General features: G+C 44.6%; 1 protein-coding gene across 1 annotated transcript in view; it reads right to left on the bottom strand.

The window, feature by feature from the left end:
• Window positions 1-16,924, bottom strand: part of ADCY2 (adenylate cyclase 2) — a 3,241,403-nt gene that overhangs the window by 540,338 nt on the left and 2,684,141 nt on the right. The window lies entirely within an intron of this gene.

The raw sequence follows: 16,924 nt of genomic DNA, 5'->3' as shown, positions 1-16,924 counted from the left end.
ATCCAGTGCTGCACTTCACCTGTAAATCATTCTGTGATGGGTTGTAGGTTATTAAGTGCATAATCATTGAGGTTCCTTGTGATCTTAATACCCAATATGGGCAAGGCTCAGGGGTCTCCATACCTAAATCATTCAGTGCAAATAGCGTAGATTTGGACCAGTTTACCCTTAGGCCGCTAAATGTCCCATATTTCTGGAGCAGCTGTGTCACTACTGGGCATGTCGACTTGGGGTCTCTCAGATATATCAATAAGTCGTCTGCGTACAATGAGACTTTGTCTTCCCATTCTGGACCACCCGGGATGCCACTCTATGTGGATGTTTCTCTCAGCAGCTGGGCCAGTGGTTCCATGGACAGCGCGAAGAGAAGGGCTGATATGGGGCAGCCTTGCCGCGCCCCTTTTCCCAAGGCAATGGGTTGTTATGTCCAGCCGTTTACTCGGACTTCAGCCATTGGTGCCTCATATAGTAGTTGGACCCAGGATAGGAACTGTTCTTGAAACCCCATTTTGCGCATGATTACCCAAAGTGCCTCCCATTGAATGGAATCGAACGCCTTTTCAAAGTCTATTGCAAGTACACCTAAGGGAATATTTAGGGTCCAGGCACGTTCGATGACCAAGTGCATTCTCCTTATATTCATTCTTGTGGATCTGCCGGGCATGAAGCCGCATTGGTCCGGGTGAATTAGGGATTCTATGACCTGCTGTAGGCGTGTCGCTAGCAATTTGGCCAGTATCTTGGCTTCGCTGTCAATGAGGGAAATGGGCCTATATGAGCTACATTTATCTGGGGGTTTGTCTACTTTGGGTATTACAATTATTGTAGTTTTTCTTAGATCCACTGGCTGGCGTTCCGTTGTTCGGGCCTGTTGATACATTTTGAGTAGATGGGGGGCCAGATCGTTACAGCTTATCTTCTTCCAGGTTTCTATGGGAAAGCCGTTTGGTCCAGGGGTCTTCCCGGATTGGAGCTGCATCATGGCCGTTGCAATCTCTTCTTCCGTGATTTCTCTTTCTAGATTAGCAATCTGTTTGGCACTGAGGGACGCAAGGGTAATTTCTTCTAGTATGGAGGTCTCAGGGGGAGCTACAGGTGCCTTGTATAGCTCCTCATAAAATCTTGCAAATGCTTCAGCTATGTCCTCATCCGTCAGTCGAGGTTCCAAGTCTTGGGGTATAATTGCTCTCACTTGGTTGTGACCTTCATCTCTCTGTTCGAGTCAGGCTAGGATTTTCCCCGCTTTATCACCAGTTTCGTAGATTCTGGCTCTCATTGCTCTATGTGCCTGTTTGGCATTGTTCAATGCAATGTTTTGTACTAATGCTCTGTTTGTGCCAGGACAGTCTTGTGTTAGGTGTATCTCTTCTGCTTGTTTTACCTTTGCTTCTGCCTCTCTCAGTGATTCCAGGTATATTTTCTTTTGTGCTGCTGTCCAGGAGATGATTTCTCCTCGTAGCACCAGTTTATAGGCTTCCCATAGTATAGAAGGACATTCCACCGATCCTTCATTTAGCTCAAAGTACATTGTGGTAGCGTTTTGTAGGCGTTCTATTAGTTCAGGGGAGCCTAGGTGATAGTTGTTCAATCTCTATACCGGTGGGGGGGGTTGGTTTGCACGTCGTAAGTGATATGAGTAGAGGGGAGTGATCTGAAATGCCTTGTGGGAGGTATTCTGCTTGTGTTACTATATATGTTATTGCCGCCGGCATAAAAAAATAATCTAAGCCTGACAACGATGCATGTACCCCGGAGTGATAGGAATACTCCTTCTCTTCCGGATGTAGGTCTCGCCATACGTCCCTAATACCAAACGCTTCCACAAATGTAGCCAGATTGGTTTGGCGGTTGGGGTCTCTGTTACGTAGGTGTGTGCGATCTTGTATATTGCTCATAACATCATTGAAGTCCCCTCCTAGGACTAAGATGTCCAAGGTATCACTGGTTAGCAAGGGCGTTATATCGTCCATAAGCTTGGTTTGTAGTGTAGGTGGTGCATAAATCACTACGAGGGATATCATTTTGTTCCAAAGCACACCTGTGACGTATGTGAATCTGCCCCCAGTGTCTTGCGTTGTTTTCGTAAGGATGAACGGCAATCTTTTATGTATTAGTATCAATACTCCTCTGGCTTCCATTCTGAAGCCTGCTTGTATGGTTGTCCGGTAGTTGGAACGCTTGAATAATGCATTGGATGTACCTGCCTGGTGAGTCTCTGTTAGGAAGGCTATATCTGGACTATGCCTATTCAGGAACTGTCTTTACTAGTCGTCTTTTCAGGCTGTTTCCTAAGCCATTTACGTTCCAGGTAAGAAGTTTTAAGGCTCTGTTCTTATTGTCTTGTAGAGTCACGTTAGCGTTCATGGTTACAGCTGATAGTGAAGCCTCCCGTAGTGGGGGCATTGATTGCATTTGACTTGTGGCAGGGAACAATAGTCAGTGTTTGATTGACACCTGTTTCATGTAGGTCGCAGTGTTTCATTGAGCTTCTCCATCTTTTAAACTTGTGTCGAACTCCCCCCTTCCCATACTTCGCCCTCAACTGAAGCATCTGTCGCCCTTTTACAACTCAAACACTAATTAAACAATATATCCAGGCAGTCTAGTACTTTCGCCTAGTGCTGTACGTGCATTTCCTTGTTAGAGGGGGGCAGGTCGGTTTCGGCCGCCAGCCGTTGTGTGATTTCTGCACTGTAGATCTGTTTTGGAGCTGGCTTTTCTTGCTTTTTCGTTCCAAGGATTCCATTTGCTTTGTCTATTGCCATTTTCTTTCATGCGTTTTCCTGTTGTGGCATTTCTTCCTGCTGCTGTTGGGGTCTGTTATCCGGTGGTCTCTCTGGACGTGGTCTATTGCTTTCGCTCCCTGTCTTCTTCCTTGTGTTGCAGTCCCCTTCAATATGTCTTTCTGCCCAGTTCCAAGCTTCTTTGGGATCTGTGAAGTGCACTGTTGTGCCCTTGTGGAATATTTTAAGTTGAGCAGGGAAGATTAGACCATATTTGGTTCCCAATGATTGCAGGCGTCTTTTGAGTGGGTCAAAGGATTGACACACTTTTTGGACTTCTCTGGTGAAGTCAGGGAAGAAAGCAATTTTCGAGCCGTTATAGGTGATGGGTCCTTTTGTTCTTGCCATTTGTAGTATGGCATCCCTATCGCTATAGTTCAGAAGTCTTGCGATGACTGTATGCGGCGGTGCACCAGGTGCGGTTCTGTCATTTGGGATGCGATGGGCTCGCTCGATGGAAAAGAATTTGGAGAAGGATTCTTTATCATATATTTCTGTCAGCCATTCCTCAAGAAATAATTCCATGCATGCCCCTCTGCCTTTTCAGGGAGGCCAAGGATGTGGATGTTATTGCGCCTTGACCTTACTTCACTTTCATCCACTCCTTCCTCTATGGTTTTTATTCGTTCTAACATGCTAGTCATCTGGCGGTTGACTCCCTGCAGAGTGACCTTGATCTCCGAGATGCGTGCGTCCGCCTCTCCAGTGCATGCAGTCAGCTTCTGCAGGTCATGTCTCAGTAGGGATACCTCAGCACCGATGCTGTCCATTTTCTTCTCCATTGATGTTCTGGAGCTGGCAATAGCACCGATCACGTCTCTGAGGGAGATGTCGTCCTCTGTGTTCTCTGGTTCGGTTGATGCTGACCTTTCCTGCGAGTGAGACAGTTGTGTGGTCATATGTTGTTCTATCCTGCTTTGTGTGGAGATTTTCCTGGGCTTGTCTTTCCCCATATTGCGAGGATGTTATTGTAGTGTGGAAAGTAGTTTCGTTTTACATGTGGGAGGGTCTAGCAATGTCGTTTCAGAGGCGTCTTGGGTTTGTTGTTCACAGAGTTGTCAAGCCCAGTTGGAAGCAGTGTTTAGGGAGTGCATAGTCAAGGCAATTGGTTTCTTGATCCTGTTTTTGCCAGGAGTGGCTATAACTTGCAGGTTGTTGCTTGTATCTATGTCTGTTGTGGCTTGCACTTTCTTGTGTTTCTTCCCTGTTTTAAGCGCTGTGCCTTTGTTATTACTGGTGGGAAGTGTTTGTTCCCTTTGCTGCAGTTCGAAGTCGGTAGGTATTTGCAGTGACGGTTTATACTGGCGCCTCTGTTTTGAGGGTAAAACAAGTATTTTGCCTGTTTGCAGGTTGTGGCACCCTTCTTCTGCACTCCTCAGGGTGTGGGAATTTCATCCATTATCATGTGGGTCTTGTGTTGTGGGCCTGCCGGTTCACCAGGCTCTCCCTTGTGTTTCTATTGCGGAAGAGTGATCCCTGGTTCGTTTCACTTTGATTCAGGGGGCGAGTTACGGTTGCTGCTGCGCACCCTCTCATGCGTGACGTTCTTCTTGTGTCTTATTGCGAGGCAGTGTTGCGTGCATGAACCCTCGGTTGGCAGATGGTTTATTTTGGCAGTCCACCACCGCCCTTCCTCCCTGGTTTCTCAGTTCTTTTTGCCCGTATCCGTGCTGAATCGAAAGTTTGGGCAGAGGTTCAGTCCCAGTAGTTTTAGGTGTTCGTTAGATTGCCCCTTCAGTTATCTCCGGGCTGGGAGGTTTTGTTGCTGGGTACACGTATGATGTGGGGACTGTGGTTGTACTTCAATTTTGCAAAGGTTGCACGGGCAGAGCAGGCGGATCCCAGTTCAGTGTCTTAGTTGCTCAGCTCATGATCGGCAGTTTTTTGGGGATGGGGGGCTTCTCCCGAATCTATGTGTGTGCTTCCAGCATTATTGTGCTGGTGTTTTCACCCAGACCAGCGACTTTTACATTTGTATAGTTGGGGGCTCGGCTGGGTTAGGGCCGACTTCTCACTTCACACCGACCCCGAATGGTCGGCGCTACCTTTTCCCGTGTTGCCCAGTATCAGGAAAGAGCCTGCCCGCCCTGGCAGGCAGAGGGAATCGAGAGGTTTCCCCCCTCACAATGTTCTTTGGGCAGGGTACAAAGTCCAGGGCCCGCCTCCCCCTCTCCTTACCGGATCCCCCACAGTCTGGGCTCCGTCCTCCGATGTTCCCAGCAGATCAGTAGGCGTTCAAAGTTGCATGGAGCGTCCGCAACTGCTCGGGGGGACGGAGGACAGGGGTCTCAGCGCTGCTCGCCTTGCGCAGCAGATCCTCCCTCCCTGCCGACGTCGCTCTTGTTCCGGCGATGTGCTGGGCAAAGTCAGCAAGGGTCAGGGGACACTCTCCGCCTTCTGATGCAGTGACATTCCGTGTACGGCTTCACATCCACGGGTACCAGGATGTGGAACGTTGCTGCGTTCGCGCTCAGCAGTGCCCAGCGGCCGTCTTGGATTCCTTTCAGACGCAGTCGCTCTGATTTTGACGGCTGATTTCTATAAAATTAGTGAACGGTTTTCTACTCCGATCACAGCATATGGGGCCAGTTATATTCCGATGCCGGAAAACACCTTTTGTTCCTACATTTGCAGCTATTATTCGGGCAGGATATTACAGGATACGGCTGGCGGCCTCGGGAGCACCAAAGGATCACGTCTCCATGCCACGCCGGTTGGCCACGCTCCCCCACAATAGACTCTTTTTTGATCTGTTGCATGAACCCAGCAATGTGCATAGTGTAATGTGTGAACAAGTTGTGAATACATAAATGCATCTTTGAAATGGGGGATGGATATGTGTGCACTTTTTATTCTGAGTAACAACCCATGAACCTAAGGTACTGAAACTCCCTTAAGTCAGTATTGGCATGTGCACTAGTAATTTCTTGGTAGAATGAACTCCCAGTTAATATTGACTAAAACATAAATCAACATGCTTTTCTCAGGTGTTCTCCTCACTTCAGTATTCATTATGAGAGGGTTCTTCGTACCCAGCTGCTGGTTTCGATTCATCATCTGCTTGGCCAGTCACATGTCCAGAGACTGTGATTTTGAGCTCTGCAGCTCCATATTAGTCTGAATTTAAGACAAATTATTTGCATTTACTGTGGCTGGTGTTACTGTAGTTCAGGGAATGGAATGGAATGGAATGTCACTTGTATCTTGGTGGCCTTGGCAGCCATCCCTGTCTCACACGTTTACTCCTTTGTGCAGCCTGAATTTGCCCAGCGCAGCTCATGCCGAGGGTCTTGGCCTGTGGTGATTTTCCTAAGTCATGGCATGGCTTCTACACGTTAGTGTTATTCTATAGTCCTCCATGTTAACAATATGCTGGCTCTGTCAGGTCCCATAGGTGATCCTGCAGTTCCATTAGGTCAGTTGCATGTTGTCATGCCCCCCGGATTCCTACGGCATTCTTTTGCCCATGGGAGAAGCCCGTGGCGTCTGTCCTGGCGATTACATCAACGCCGCCATCATCGCCGGGAAATACTACATCTCCCGATAGGTCTTGCGCTTGGCAGGAATCCTTGGAACGCTTTTTCCTTTGCATGCGTTCCACGCCTCTTTTTTCTTTACTTCCTATATCTAGCCACGCCCCCAGAAAGCCGGTGCTCCTAAACCGTTGTGTTACGCGAGCAGCGCTTCTCGGAAGAAGTTTTCCTACTTGTTGTATACCTGGTTAATGACTTCTGTTTACCCTTTTTGACCTCGTTACCTGGTTTCTGATTTTGTTTTGGCGCCTATCTGATCTGTCCTCCCCTGCTCGACCACGGAACTCGTACCGGACTGTCTTGGGATTCCGCTTCTCATGTCTGGCTCCCGGCTCCTTCTCTGACCCCTAACCCTGTATCCCTTACCCGCTCCTGGTTACCCGCTCTTCGAACAAACAAGAAAATACCCTGCATTCCGGTGTTTGAGAAAGGAAACACCACATCTTTTTCTTCCTGAATCCTGTTTTTCTGCACTGGGAAGAACAGTGCGGACCGCTTACACCTGGTGACATTCTAGCTTGGTTTGTTTTTGGATTTTGGGACGCTCTGCTGTTTGCATCACTTTCCTTTGGATTTTGGGACGCTCTGCTGTTTGCATCACTTTCCTTTGGATTTTTGGGACACTCTGCGGTTTGCATCATTCCCCTTTGGATTTTGGGACGCTCTGCTGTTTGCATCACTTTCTTTTGGACTTTGGGACATCAGCGACACTAACCTTGGCACTCTCTGTAAGTCGCCGTCTGACCCTCGCCCACATCTGGTCTTGTGTGTTATCACAAGTAGGTATTCCGCAGGAAAAAAGGAATACACAGGTAAGCTTGTGGCTCTCGGAGGGTGTAGAGGGGTTGGTTTTTGCCATCAATGAACGGTATGTAATATTTACCTTGTTTGTTTCTTCCCTCTAGCTCCGCTGTGCGTTCTGCCTTTTTGCCTGAGTCCTTCGCCTGACAGGTTTTATTACCCTGCAAGCTGTGCTCTCAGGAAGGAAGTCTGAATTACTTCAGTGGCATCTGGTCCAAGTGTTTTTCCAGACTTACGGTGGAACATACGGAGTACGACACATGTAGACATCTGCAAGCGTGTTCAGGATCTCTTGCTTCTTGTGGTTCCTGAATTGCTGCGGTTAAACTAAAAATAATAAACCAAAAAAAAAAACGGGTCATTATCCATGCGGGCAATGCTGCAATTGTTGTTCTACTTCTGCCACCAATATGGTCATCATAAACCATAGGACATGGAAACTTAAAAACCACACAACGTGTAACTCCAAAAACGTCATCTATGCCGTTACCTGCCCATGTGAAAAAACGTATATAGGTAAGACTTCCAGACCTATTAAACTCAGAATCACAGAACATAAGTCGAGAATCAGGATGTGAAGACCTACGATGGTGGTGCCTGGAACGTGTAATGGGCCCAGACCAATATGGTATAGCCAACAGACTCTCTGTACGCGAACATTGGTGGATTTACAATACTCAAAGTCACATCCTGGGCTTGAATGTCCAGGAAGAATGGCAATCTGTATTCAATTAACAGTTTCACCCGAGCCTGGATCTACTTTTCATAGCTTGCCTGACCATCCATCCATCCGGTCAGTACATTTAATACATTTTCCTATATAGGCTTTTGATCTTTTCTTTATATTTCCCCATTCTTCTGGTCTAATCTAGACGTCCATCTTGAGCGGATAACCATCGAGCCGTGTTGTACGGCGTGTTGTTGCTTTTCTGACGCACAACGCACGACCCGAGTTACTTTGCGCCTTTCCCGTCCGGAACGTACATCTAGACCGAGAAACATTGCGCAGATGCGGCTCCGGCACTTCCGGTTATAGCCGAGTACGAGCAGGGTCGGCATCGAGACGTGAGCGATCAGGTAAGCCGGGGCTTTGTTTGTTTTTCTTTACGAATCACTACCTCGCGTAGTGCGGGACTCTGAGTGCATACAGCATTCTGCCTCTGTGACGCCGGTCGCTTAACATGGGACTGACGGATCGTTCCACGATCCCATGCTCAGGCCATTCATAGCCTGGATTAATATGCACGCGTACAGTCCGTACCTTTTTTGTTTTACTTTACTTCTATTTCTGTCTTTGTATCGGCTTGTTCATCCAGCCGTCTGATGAGTTAGTGGGTTGATTTATTCTCCGTTTTTTGTTAAGCCATTTGTACATTTTGCGCAGGCGAGATCTGATTGCCTACAATGTGTTTGATTCTCATTTCCCCTTCTGCACGCATCTAACAGAGTTTCCCCACTCATTTGTTTGTTCTATAGATGCGGTTCACTTTCCCCACATGGATTAATCTAATCTACTCTCCAGCACTGCTTTCAACAGAGTTTCTGACACTATGAACTGCTGAAACGTTATATTCTTTAAAAGTTCATTGCAAGCACCTGTACGATCAAGCACACCTGGAGGTGAGTCGTGTGCTTCCCTTTAGGCGTTTGATTGTGTAGTGGTCTGGTTCCTTTTGAATATATATGGGTTCTACTTCAACTGACTCATTGTCGGATCCTTTGGCGACATTCATTTTATTTTATTAATTCAATTTAATTTATCCTCTCAGATTAGTGGATTTTTCTTTAATTTTGTTATTAAGGTTTGACTACTGAAGACTCAAGGCAATTTGCAACTTGAATTGTGACGTGACACCTTACCTTACAGATCTGATTTGTATGAGATCTTTTCGTGATGGGCTGAGCCGTTAGCTCCTGGACTTATCGACAGGTTTTTTGAGACCAGCCCCGTTCAGGGTTGAGACTATGGTAATTACCTTTTCTCCCCTCTATTCACATGACTTGTCTTAACCTAAATATATGGGCATAGCACTGTTTGTTCATTTTTCGGATCACCATGCTTTTAACAATTTTAATCTTGTTGTTGATTTATGATGATGTTTTCTTTTTCCTTTGCCTGTTTTCTGTTTTTTTCAACATCTTTTATATAGGCCCCCATTAACCTAATGTGTTCCATTACAGAAGTGAATGTTCTTTCTTCAATCTGAGCACGTTTATTATGATGCGGCTTAATGACTCAGAAAAGATTCAATTTTTGGGAATGCTCTGTCCTGATGAAGATGGATTCCATCTGCACCTTTCTGCAAGATGTACTTCTTCCATCGAAACTACCTAATCTTTCATGATGCCATGCTTCTCTGATTACCGTTTATTCTTTGCATGACATCGGAGTAGTTGACACACAGCATCCCTAACTTGTATTTTTATATGTATGTCCTTTAGATGTGTTTTTACTCTGGTATTGAGTTTTTTACAATTGGTCGTCTAATTTGATGATTATGACAATGATTCCACCTTGTTTCGCTGCATTGTTCAGCATGTACCATTAACATAGTTTTGTTGTTTGCACATTAGAACTCCTTTAGAGTTTCTGTGGGCTTCCCCGATTGAGTGATCCCCTTCACTCACTTGGAGATACCCCCCAGTTACCCTGGTGTTCTCCGTTTGGGAATCTATTTAGATTGATGTACTTTCTGTCGATATCCCTTTGAGGTTTAGAATTGACATTGGCACTCTACAACAGTATGCACTTTATCTCTTAAATCATATGACCTACCTTATGCATTGTACAAGTTTTTGGCTATTTCATTCTGTTTTTTAATATATTGAAATAAATGTATATAAAAAAACTCAATAAACATGTTATTTTTTATGATATATTGATTGATGTATGGTGATCGGTTCTGTGACCAGCAGTGCTGTGTCCATTTCCATAATGGTGAGACTAGGTTCTTAAAGTGAGTTTATACATTTTCCGCTGACTTGATTTCTGTTTACCAAAATAATAAACAAAGGCAGTATGTGTGTGTTCATCCTCTACTTATAGAACTGTTCCGCATATGCTCTTCATGTGTTCAGGTGCGTGAGTGTGTCCCGATGTGTGCATGGCACGTGTGCTTCCTGTCTAACGTTGCCATGTCATGGTGTCTCTAACAACGTCAATTGCTCAGCTTCTTTGCGCTTTAGTTGAGACTGTCAATTGCGGTCTCCTTAGTTGCATCGTGGGTCTCCTAGTCCACTCTAGGTAATGTTTGCACTATCCTGGGCTATATGGTTGACAGAGTGGGTACCTTTCTGCATACTTGTATAGTGTAGGAGCACAAGGAACCGGTCCGAAATGGTTTGAGCGATTGTGGTATTTGCGGTTCTTCTTCCGGGTCATGTTTCTTGTGAGAGGGGGACAGGTGTATGATTCGACCATCTCTTTTCAATGCTGTTCTCAGCCACAAAGGAGGCGAATAGCCAAGTATTAGGGCCCTACCTGACCATTGTTTTGCCTCAAGATTGGAGATCTAGAGGGGGAAGTGTTGTAGAGATTGTTGGTGTTGGCAAGATTTTGGGGAAACATGACATTTTGAGCCTTTAGAGAGCAGGCTTCATATCTGTTGTTAGTTGTACATTTTACTTTGATATTGATATTGATATTTTATTTCTATCGCACTCGTACACAAGTGTTTCAGAGCGCGACAAGGCAAGGGAGGGGAGCAGGAGAGAACAAAACAGAGATCTTACTAGGCCCAGTGACATTGGGAACGCTCAAGTGCATGGGGGAGGGGAAAAGTGCATGGAAGGGGGACGAAGTGAAAAGTGCGAAGCAGAGGAGAAACAGATAAATAACAAATAAATAATAAAGGCAACAAACAGTGGTAGTGCAGCCAGCAATTTGAAAGTGCTAGGTTTAAGGCAGCAGACAGGGTAGGTCTGATAAGTGCAGGAAGAAAAGGGGGGGCTGTATGGGTACAGATACAGACCCCAGTGCAAGAGGTGGCCGGAGGCAGTGCGGGAGGGTGGCAGGGTGAGCAGGTACCTGGGCCCGGAGGACAGAGGGTGGCCAGGTGCACGTTGCCAAGAGAGAACAGATCAGCAGGGGAGAGGGGGAGCAAAGGCAGAAGAAAAGAGGAAGGTCTTGAGGTGCTTCTGGAACCGGAGATGGTTCTCCTCAAGTTTTAGAGTGGCAGGGAGGCTTTTCCAGAAGGATGCCCCAGCCGAAGACAAAGATCTACACCCAGCTCGTTTCTTCAAAAAACGACTGACCCTGAGGGAGTTGGAGGTAGAGGAACAAAGAGCTCAAGAGGGGAGGTATTTGCGGAGGGATAGCTGAAGGTATTTGGACCCAGGCCCCAGAAAGCCTTGTGGACAATGCAGAGGGTTTTGAATTTAATCCTTGCATCCACTGGGAGCCAATGGAAAGATTTCAGGGCTGGAGAGATTTGATCCCAGGGCTTGAGGCCAAGGACAAGTCTCGCAGTCCTGTTCTGGATTAGTTGCAGATGGCGGAGAGTAGAGGCAGGTAGATTTAGAAAGAGGCTGTTACAATAGTCCAACCTAGAGAGAACCAGAGCTTGGGATACCAGGATCTTCTGGCGGAAGGAGAGGAAAGGCAGAGTACCTCTGAGGAGGTGCAGTAGGAAATTTGACTTTTTAGAGACCTCAGAGATGGGAAGGGTGGAGTCAAAGGTGACCCCGAGGTTCTTAGCCTTGCAGTTGGGGTTAGGAGAAGGGCCAAGTGAGGCCGGCCAGAGAGTGAGGGGAAAGGATGGTGAAGGTGTGCCGATGAGGAGGATCTCTGTCTTGCTGGCATTCAGACAAAGATCATTGGCGGCACACAAATCTTTAATGGCAGTTAGGCAATCAGAGATGAGCGAGGGAGAGGAGGTGGCGGAGGGCACCCTGAAAATGAGTTGGGTGTCGTCAGCATAGCACTGGAAATTTGAGCAGAAAGTGGCAATGCAGTGGGCGAAAGTTGCCAGGTATTGGTTGAAAAGACAGGGCGAGAGGTTAGACCCCTGGGGAACACCACAGGTAGAGAGGAAGACATATGACAGGAAGGACCCAAGTTAGACCTTGGAGGGTTGATCTGAGAGGAAAGAGGTCAGCCAGGCCAGAGCCTGATCAGTGATACCCAGAATTTCACAGAGACGGTTTAGCAGGATGGTATGGTTGACTGTGTCGAAGGCAGAAGAGAGATTAAGGAGGATGAGGACAGAGGGAATGTTAGAGTCAAGGTTGGAGAGCAGATCTTCACGGATGTTCAGGAGAGAAACACTGCTATAATTCTCTGGAGTATCTGATGGGTGATGCATATCGTTTTGAATGAGATGCTGTAGGAAATCAATCATTTCCAGTGATTTGTGTGTTGAGGCTTTGTGTTGCCAAGAGTTAAATCAAGCGCATGTGCCCTAGCTTCCTTTACTATGCACGTTGTCCAGCCTCTGCTCCATCCCTTGTATCCTAGATATGGAAGTACACATATTACATTTGGAAATGAAATGAACTGTTTAATCCAAAAAGTTGTTAGGCTTTTCTGGCCACTGCTGAGTAAGATTTTACTCTGATATCCTTCTTGGCACCAGCTCCCTGTAAATGATATGCCAGATTTTAAAAGTAAATTAACTTTGCATCATGCATGGAAAAAAGCAACTATTTTCCATAAACACAGTCTTAAATATCAACCACCCTAGCATTGCAAGCAGGTGCATTGGTCGATTTAACACATGTGTGACCCATGTGAGAAGAAAAGACACACCAACGCTTCAACTTGTGTTACTGGCTATTCATGCATCTGTCGCAATGTCTTTAACACACACAGAATCTCACATAATTTGTTCCATTTTCCTCAATGCATTTCTTGGAAGATGCTTGTAAAAGCTGACTTGAGTATCACGTTTAACACATTAAAGTACAATGTTAACTAAAGTCGATTCCCCATACTGTATTTTGTATTGTATTTATTTGAAGAACAGGGATGTCCATTCCGATCCAAAATTATGTAAATAACAGGTGTATAGACGGAGGCATTCCATGTACCAAGGCCTGTACCATAGCACAAAAATGAAAACATCTGGGTGAGTTTGGGGGTGAAAGAAATGTGGCAAAGCTACCACGGACAAAACAAAAAAAATATACAAAAGAAACTGGTACCTTAAAAAAGTAACAACCTAAGGGGCAAGTGCTTCAAACTAAAGATGAGTACTATATAAATATGCAACATATACAACATTACGTTATCGGGCGGCGTCAGGTAGGGAGGGCATGGTTAATGCATGTACAGTAACAGACAGGCAGAATGTTTACATATATTTGAAGTAAGTGGTTGGCATGATGTTTTCTGCATGGTGAACTTGTCAATATGGCATAATGACAAAATTGCTTACGACCAGTCAATCTAATTTGTTGGTTGGATTTTATGAATGTAATGTTTTAGATTGCAAATTTATTTGGTGTCCTTCTCATCCTTATTGATTAGGAAGTATTGATACGTGTATGATGTTAACAGCCATTTATGGCCTGTGGTAAAGCCAGCAGGTGTCGCTACAAATACTATTTAAATGCATTAAAAACATGTTGTTGAATCTTACCTTCATTCCGTTCTTGTGTGAACTTGTCAATAAGGCCATCATATTCCAAAGATTTAACAGGTTTAATTTGATAGTCAAACTACCCAGTACATTTATTTAGTCTTGACGTCTCCCATTCTTGTCTGCAAGTAATTCTTTACATGTCTTGCGGTATAGAGTGCTCCACTGAACAGTTACCGGCTGGGTGAAAATGCCTATTCGGATGGCAGTGCCTGCATTATAATAAATATTGTGAAGTTTCTTACTCATTAATTTGGACATATCTCGCAAGAGTGGCGTGATACCATAATGGGCATCCTTCAACAAAAAATGCTTAATCTAATAATTGTTGTATCACTTGTTCTGTTTTTCAACATATTCCACTCGTATTCATAGCTCAATTTTGGTTAAATTGACAAGGAACTTAGATTTTCCATGTAAGGTATAATGTGCAACGTTTCATAGACCAAGATCACAAATCAGGCTATCACAGAGCACTTACATTGTGTTCACTATGAAATACAGTCTGAATGCATCATATTGGGCCCCAAGGCATTTGCTGATTCTACTTAAATCATTGGTTCTCCTCTTAAACTACAGCTGGTAATCCTCACTTGATTTTTCAAAATCTTTAGTCTCATACAATTCCACCATAGTACCAATGTAATTTCCATGATTTAAGGTATCTTGATAACCACAATAAATCTAAGATTGCTCCCCACATAATGGTCTTAATAGTTGTAGTCCTCAAGTGTCCCAGTTTGCATTAAATAAATGCAGCTGCCTTGCTGCAATGGATGTATCGCTAACATCTCTTCTGCCTTCAGAGTTTGGATTATTTGATATTAAATATGATTCAGATTTCTACAAGCATCCCCACCATCAAAGGTCAGAAACTTTCCATAATAGAAGTAAGTGTTCAACCGACCATGAAGTGGTTTTGCAAAATCTACCAAAAAAACACAATGGCACTGTAAGGGAGGAAAGAAAGAAAGAAAGAAAGAAGGAAAGAAAGAAAGAAAGAAAGAAAGAAAGAAAGAAAGAAAGAAAGAAAGAAAGAAAGAAAGAAAGAAAGAAAGAAAGAAAGAAAGAAAGAAAGAAAGAAAGAGAGAAAGAAGTGGCTTTGTTGCAGCAATTAGTGACAAATCATCGTTCCATTTGTAGAGGATGTGCTAGGCATCACATTTGTTTATCACTTTAATTCCTGATTGCAGTCTGCTGCAATGATCAGACTTGTTTGTGTTGTCATGGATCTGATTAGTACAGTCAGCACGATCCAGAGCATACAGTTTGAGAGTGGACAGGACTGTTTGTGCCAGTTCTGGTTTGAGACCAGGAGTTTGAATAAATTGCAGAAATCGTCCAACAGTGACCTATCTTTGACCTACCTCAAAATGTAGACAAGCTTAACATGTTGAACCAATGCAAATTGAAATCTATTTTGCTATCTTTGATGTTTCAATGTCTATTTTAGAACAATATCAAACAGTCATTTAACAAAATACTTATATGCAGCCAATGATGCACTCCGGCAATACCATAGTTGGCCATGTGCTAATCTATACATGGGTCAAATTGACATACCCAATAGAACATTTGTTTTCTTAAATGTCTAACATTTCTATTAGGTCACAATACGTTAGACCATAGAGTCGGTGCTCTGTGGTTAATTCATGAACTTTACTTTTTTTCTTTAAATAAAATAAGATTGTAAACTCTATTGACACCTTGGAAGAAATAACAACTGCTAGCTCTGTTACAATACACTGTACAAAACCAACTGCAAGCTGTTTGCCCTCATTGCAAGAACGTAGGAATCTCTGCATTCATATGCTGCCTCTGTCCATTATTATGATATACAATGATGATGACACTTCCTTCTTATGGAAGTAGAGGGAAATTGGCAGCAGAAATGGATGAGGTAAGAAAGGCATGATGAGTACGGAGACAACAGCATGAGGACCAGAAAAAGCAAGGTATGAGGGGGGCACAAGAGGTAAACAGAATGACTGACTAATTTCATGCATGATGGCTCTTTCAAAGGAGCTATGGAGTATAGCCCATTATATAAAATGGCTTATAAACACTAGCTGAGATGCTGCAGAGCCTTGTTCATTTGAGAGCCTGAAATTACCAGGCTTTCCACTGCTCCCTTCTTCATTTTTAGGCCAACAACTCCAGAGTTTAAAGACATTAAATTATGAGAGTTTTCTCCACATCTGCCTCTGCTTCTCCTACCCCTATCTCGTGCGGCATCTCCCAAGGCTCATGCGTGTCTCCCACACTATATAACATTTTTACCAACCCTCTCTTCGACCTACTCGATGCGCAAGGAGAATTGTACACAAACTATGCTGACGATACTCAGCTGCTCCTTCCCATAACAGGCGACTTCCCCACTGACACTGATTCATTGACATCAGTGTACCAATCTATCCAAGTTTGGATGGAAACTTACATGCTATGTCTCAACGATGAGAAAATTGAATTGCTCTTGGTTGGCTCTCAAACCCTCCTAAACAAACTAGACACGGCATACGAATCCTTCAACATTGACAGCATCACTATCCAGGTCTTCAGCAATGTTAAACCCCCTGGGGTGTATCTTGATTCCACCCTCTCACTCTCTAGGCAAGTCAACGGCATTTCCTCTTCAGCAGCACACATCATAAAACATATCTATGCCTGGAGATAATTAATCTCCACAGAAAGCTGCCTCACAATGGCAAGAGCCTTGATAGGTTCCAGGTTGGACTACTGCAATGCCCTTTTCACAGGCACCTCTGCTAGTAACATCAACAAACTTCAAATTATACCAAACAATGTTCTAAGGGCTGCCTTGAACATTGCAAAAAAAGAGCATATCTCTCAAGCCAGAAGACATGCTCACTGGCTGCCAATCGGAGAGCGTATTTGCTTCAAAACACTGGCCATAACCCACAAATATATCTCAAACTGTGCTCCAAGATACCTTGCGTCCAAATTGACCAAAACATCCGCCACCAGACTCACACGATCATCCCACATGAACTGCCACTTCACCCACAGATTTCGGCTGAAAAGAGGATGCGGCGGAAGCTTCCTGGCAATTGCCGCTAAGAATTGGAATGCACTTCCGCCATCCTTGGACTGGAACACTCTTACTGGGCCTTCTGTAAGGAGCTCAAAACATTGCTCTTTTCCCAAGAAACCTAAAGAGTCAGACACTTCCCTAATCGCCTAACATGACCAATGTATTGCCATAATGATT

The sequence above is a fragment of the Ambystoma mexicanum genome, chromosome 5p (genome assembly GCF_040938575.1).
Source record: "Ambystoma mexicanum isolate Mex_15411 chromosome 5p, UKY_AmexF1_1, whole genome shotgun sequence".
NCBI lineage: Eukaryota > Metazoa > Chordata > Amphibia > Caudata > Ambystomatidae > Ambystoma > Ambystoma mexicanum.
Note: the sequence above shows the minus strand (reverse complement) of the source record. Positions and strands in the feature narration are given on the sequence as shown.